This window comes from Mesoplodon bidens, assembly GCF_964165515.1.
Source record: "Mesoplodon bidens genome assembly, chromosome: 9".
In the NCBI taxonomy this organism is placed as follows: domain Eukaryota; kingdom Metazoa; phylum Chordata; class Mammalia; order Artiodactyla; family Ziphiidae; genus Mesoplodon; species Mesoplodon bidens.
Window position 1 is genome coordinate 60,889,798 of NC_138166.1, and position 6,273 is coordinate 60,896,070.

Below are 6,273 nucleotides of genomic sequence, written 5' to 3' on the forward strand. Positions count from 1 at the left end.
GGGCCTGACTCCTGGATGTCGTGTCTGTGGTTTCACAGCTGCCCCCTGTCTCCTGTGTAGGCTCCTCCCAGGGGCAGGTGCCACGGGCTGAGCTGGGCAGAAACCCACGGAGAGGATCCCGAGGGTGGGGCCGGCCGGGCCGCCGCTGTCCCCTGGGAAAGGGTCTGGTCTACGGTGTCCGTCCTGCTCCAGTGCCTCCTGGATGACACATCTCTCTCTACCTTTTCTCCTCAGTTGCTGTACCTGTCAAGTGAAATAATAACACCTACCGTGGAGGGTCTTTGTGAGGACTGGAGGAGAACAACACTTCCTGGAAATGCGAGGGAATATTAATCATTGTCACTCTGTTTCTTCCCATTCAAAGTCAACAAACATTGAGGACTCATTATGTACAAGATACTGTGCATGGCATGACTGTGGGTGCCTAGCACGGAGTAGGTTCCTAACAAATGTTTGTCGAATGGACAAAGGAATGGGGATGACCACGGGAGGCTTGGAGTACGAGGCTCGGACAGAGGGATTTGAGAAGGCCCTGACACAATGGGCAGACTCTGAGTGTTTCCACCCAAGTCTGCCTTTCCTGGACTCCTGTAAGAGCACTAGGCAGGAAGGCAGAGGACAGTCGGTACAAATTCAATTGTTATTGAGCACCTATCAAGTGCAGGGTGCTGGGAGAGAAGACACAGTGGCTGTCCCAGCATGATGGCAGGAACAGACCAGTAATCAGACAAGGGCTGTGAGGGCCAGTGAGCGTGGAGTCACCAATACCACCCAGCCCCCGGGATGGCGGAGGATGAGCAGAGCTCACCTGACTGATGGTGGAGGTGTGGAGGCCAGTGGAGGGGCGGTCAAGGTGGAGGGAGGGTCTCCCAGAGTGAGTGAGAAAGAGACAGGCTCGGGGACCACCGGGAGGCTTTCGGCGTGGAGTCAGTCATGGATGGGCAGTGGGGACCACTGAGGTGAGGCTGAGCAGTGGCCAGAGCCCCGGCCAGGGGGCATGTGGGCTGGGTAAGGCAGGCACTGGCTGAACCGGTGACATGGTCACATCGGCACTGTAGAAAGAACAGAGTGGACAATGGCTTGGCTGGGACATGCCCCAAAGGCAGGAGACAAGTCGGGTGGCCCTAAGGTTAGGAAGGGGTGGTGGTCTGAGTTCTGGTCCTGATGCTGCTCCGCAGAGAACATCGGAGCTGGAAGGAACCTTAACAGTCACTCAGTTCCCATCCCCACTTTACAGGTGACAGAGGCCCAGTGAGGGCCCTGCAGGAAGGCTGCCCCTTGACTGTACCGCCGGCCCATCCCCTTCCCCACCTCTGCCTGCAGAGTGACATGAGCCCACATCACAGGTCCCTTCCTCTTCTCCTGGGCCAGGCTGCTTCTGCTGCGGGGTAACTTGTGGGTCGGTCCCCCAGAAGGCAGGAGCCCGAGACATAGCTTAATAAAAGGTGGGTAGTCTGTGAGGTTGATGGGGCCTGGATTCAGCCCTTTGCTGCCAAGAGTCAGACCCAGTGGCTGGGCAGCTTGGGAGTATCTGACTGAACTTGCCCCAAGCCTGCATTGGGAGGAAGGGTCCAGTCCTTCTGCATGACTTACCAGCTGTCTGCCCTTGGCCAAAAGCTTCACCCTCTGAGCCTCAGGCTTCTCATCTGTCAAGTGAAGATAAGGCTGTCTCTGTGGTTGGGGTGACTTACATTACCCCCAGGTCATGGAAGAGTCTGGAGAAGTTCAGATTCCCAGGGGGCTGGTCTCCCTGTCGGGGTCCCTGGTCTCTGTTTGGCCACTCTCCACACTGGGGGTTGATGGCCTTCCGGGCAGACACTCTGATAACTTCCTGGCCCAGTGGGGGCTGGCAGTTCTGCTTTGCTCCCTGGGCCAGAGCCAGCCGATCAGTGATGTGGGGTACAATCCACTTCCTTCCACCCTGATGTCCTTTTCACCACCGTCCTCAGCTGTGCCTGGAACAAGACAAGGCCCTGAAAATGACAAATTAGGGGACGTGGAGGTTATCACCGCTAAAGACTTGCACCTGCTAATTCACCCCCTTTCACCTTCCCAAGATACACAGAAAATCATCAGCATTGCCAAAGGCTAGACATAAGCCAGAAACAAGGAGACATTTAATCCAAGCTCTAAGAAAGTCCTGAAACAGGACGCCGGCCGCTCCGGGCCCTGCTTTGCTGCCAATATGCCTGTGTCCCAACTGTGGGAGGGCTGCTCTCCCCTTGGCCTCTCCCACCCATAGCGCTTTCCATGTGACAACAGCTGTCCTTTGAGATTTAGCTCAAGTTGCTATAAGCACATTATCCCGCATCCCAGGGGAGGTTCAGTGACCTCTCCGGGAGGTCATGTATTCCAGGGAGCTCATGTTCTCATGGTCATCTCTGGTCAGAGTCCCAGCTTTTGCTGGCCTCTTGTCCTGCCCTTGTTTCTTCTGTTGGCTTGCACAGACCCACACATGCATTTCCCCTGAGCCCCTGACCACAGAGCAGGGTGCGGCTACCCCTGCTACGTGGAAGCTCAGCAGTGAGATCCTTCTTCCTCCTGCTGAGCCAAGACCCTTCTGCTCCTGCTGGCTGTGCATGGATCTGCCACCTTGAACTTCACCCCTGCCAGGCGCCAGCCCCACTAGCCCCTGCCTGGGGACAGAGGCTACGCAGGGCCCAGCGAATTGTCTGCTGGGTAATAGGGAGGGAGAACAGTCCTCGTTAGAGGCCCCACAGCAGGGTGCTTCTGGGTGTGTGTAGTGAGACAGCGTCTGTTGTGGATGAGTGTGCCCACAGGCCACCAGAGAGGTGGGTTCGAGACCGTTCAAATGATCGCCAGAGTGGCGCATTCAGACCACTCTTTCCCTCCAGCCTCTGGCCTGCTGTGACCCACCCTCACGGGTCTCAGAGCTGCTCTGCCATTTGGCTTTGCCTGTGTTCGTCACGGGGTTCTAGACAAACGGAGCCAGTAGGATATGTGTACATAAAAAAGATTCATTTTAAGGAATTGGCTCGTGCAGATGTGGGAGGGCGGCAAGGCTGAAGTCCATAGGTGAGCTGGCAGTTGGAAATTCAGGTGAGAGTTTGTATTGCAGTCTTGAGTCTGAAATCTGCAGGACAGGGCAGGCAGGCTGGAAAATCAGGCAGGGTCTCCATGTGGGAGTCTTGAGGCCGAATTCCTTCATCTTTGGGGAAACGTCAACTTCACCTGATTGGACGAGGGCCACGCACACTAGGAAGGTAATCTGCTTTACTCAAAGCCTACTGGTTTAAATGATTTAAAATCTAAAAAACACCTTCATAGCAACATCTCAGTGGGTGTTTGAGCAAGCAACCGGGTACCATAGCTTAGCCAAGTTGACACATAACATGAACCATGGCAAAGCCCTATACCTGTCTGTTTTGTGGGCCTGGATGCCTGAACCCCAAGTGTGGGCTTGATTTTGAGTTTTTCTGGGAGTCTCCTAGCTCACACGTAAACACCCAATGCTACTAGTTGGGCTAAAAGACGGGGTGCCCAACTCCTTCTAGCGGGTATCACAGAAGCTTAGGCATCTACTATGTCTGTATGAGAGGACAGACCATTTGTTAGACACAGATAACTCTGGGTCACAGACAACTCACAGCGAATCATGGGTCAATGATTTCTTACTTTTTCCTTTGTGCTTTTCGGTATTTTCCAAAATTTTACAAGGGTATGTATTCCTTTTTAATATTAAGAAATGATGCATTTTAAAATGTAGGAATTAGTTATGGCTTGTTCTGGGGGTTGAGAAGGGGTTTCCCTCAGCCCCGCAGGTTGGGTGGGTGAGTCTGGGCATTTAAGCAAGGCAGCTGTGGAGGAGACCACAGGGATCCTGACCCCTAGGCCTGAGCCTACCCCCATTGCACTGAACAGGCTCATGGTTTGCGGATCTAGTTGCAGACTTGGGGGCCGAAGGCTGCAGGGAGAGTGAGGGTCCTGGGTTAATTCAGGGCCTGGAGTCTGGGGTACCTTGTTGCCCCCCACATAGAAGCTCCTAGGGAGTGGTGAGTGGGGTTACTGAGAGAGCTGTTTTTGGGTCAGGTGGGTCAGGTGGGTTTTGGCTATTGGCCTGCAGTGAATATAGAAATTGAGAGTAAGTGTGTGGAAACTTTTATGGCAGTTAGCAGAGTAGTTTTATGCTTGTTGAATCTAATCATAAAAATGTGAACACATATTTTGTGTATTTTTATGGTTTATTTCATTTTTTCCAGAAGTCTATTTTTATCGTACAGCCTTTGGGGGCACCCTCCTCCAGGCTGCTTTCCTTGACCATCCTGGGCCCAGTGATCTCCCCAATCCTGTGTTCCCCCTGAGTCTGAACCTCATACTCCTGCCCTGGCTCTCTCCTCAGCTTGGTTTCTTCTCACTTGCACCCATGGGTATTCATAAACACTAATTTTAAAAATTATGTTTCATAACATAAGAAACACCCAAATATATTATCATTATTAAAAATAGGGCTTCCCTAGTGGCGCAGTGGTTGAGAGTCTGCCTGCCGATGCAGGGGACACGGGTTCGTGCCCCGGTCCGGGAAGGTCCCACATGCCGCGGAGCGGCTGGGCCCGTGAGCCATGGCCGCGGAGCCTGCGCGTCCAGAGCCTGTGCTCCGCAACGGGAGAGGCCACAACAGTGAGAGGCCTGCGTACCGCAAAAAAATAAAAAATATAAAAAATATAAGAAATAAAAATAAGAGGGCTTCCCTGGTGGTGCAGTGGTTGAGAGTCCACCTGCCGATGCAGGGGACATGGTTTTGTGCCCCGGTCCGGGAAGATCCCACATGCCGCGGAGCGGCTGGGCCCGTGAGCCATGACCGCTGAGCCTGCGCGTCCGGAGCCTGTGCTCCGCAACAGGAGAGGCCACAACAGTGAGAGGCCCGCGTACCACACACAAAAAATAAATAAATAATAAAAATAAGAGAGACAGACAGCCCCCTTGGCCCTCTCAGTTCCATCAACCTCCCCAGAGAACACGTTTTATCAGTTTCCTAAGTTCGTTTTCACACCTTAAATTTTGCATTTATGCTTGATACTTTGTACTTCTATTTCTTCTGAGGGTGTTTACACAAATGTCATACTGTGCAGATGCACTTTCACTGAACAATATGTCTTAGAGATCTTTCAGTATCAGTACTTATGTGCTATGTGTCATTTATGTATGTCGTCTATGTATATCATCTATGCTACAGAATGAATATGGCATAAAATACCATCCATGGAAATGGTGGCCTTGTGTACCAGAGGGGGGTACAGTGTCCTTGTTAACGAAGTGCGCTACATTTCCAAAGTTTCACTGTTATTGACTACACTGCAGAGAACACTTTTCCACGTGCCTCTTTGTGTAACATGTGCAAGTATTTCCCTGGGATACAAACTCCAACGTGGGATTGCTGAATTGGAAGATACAGACATTTTGTATTTTAACAGATGCTGTTAAATATGTCCTCCAAATTGCTGGCTTCCCAGCACCTGAGACCCCCAATATATCCTACTCGTGTCTAGAGCAGTTATTATCAATCTTCATTTTGCCAATCTGATAAACAGGAAGGTGAGTCTCATTCTTGCTTTAATTTGCATTTCTCTGATTACTCATGAGGCTAAGCATATTTTCTTATGGTTATTAGCCATTTGTAGAGGAAACGCTCACTGAATGAATTAGGGGCTGAATAAAGATACTGTGAATGGAGGAGAAGAGTAACTCAGCTTGGGACAGATTGCTCTATGAAGTCCAGGCTGGTCCAGGAGGGATGCTCACAGGACCTGGCTGGGGTGTAGGGTGAGGATGGCATTTCTGACACTTAGAACAATAGAGTCACACAGTCAGAGACCAGACTGGGACCTGAACCCGAGGCCTCCTCAGCTCATGGGATCTCACCCTAATTGGTGTCCCTCATTAAAGGATCTGTCACTGTCTGGCTCAGGAACCTAACAGATGTGGTAGGGAGGACTGTAGTCTTTTGGCTACAATTCGTTTGTTATCCATTGTTGCAAACTACCTCAAACGTAATGGTTAAGACAACAGCGATCTTGGTTTGCTCACGCTTCTGCAATTTGGGGAGGGCTCAATGGGAACAGCTCAGTTGTCAATGGCCAGATCCATGAGTTGTCCGCTGGGCCTAGATCATTCAAGAAGGCTTCTTCATTCACATAGCTGGGCCAAGATGGCTGGACCAGCTGGGGCCTGGGTGGGCATCGTGCTGCATGGCCTTTTCAAGTGGCTTCGCTGAGCTTTCCTGACAGCATGGTGATTTCAGGGAAGTGACATTTT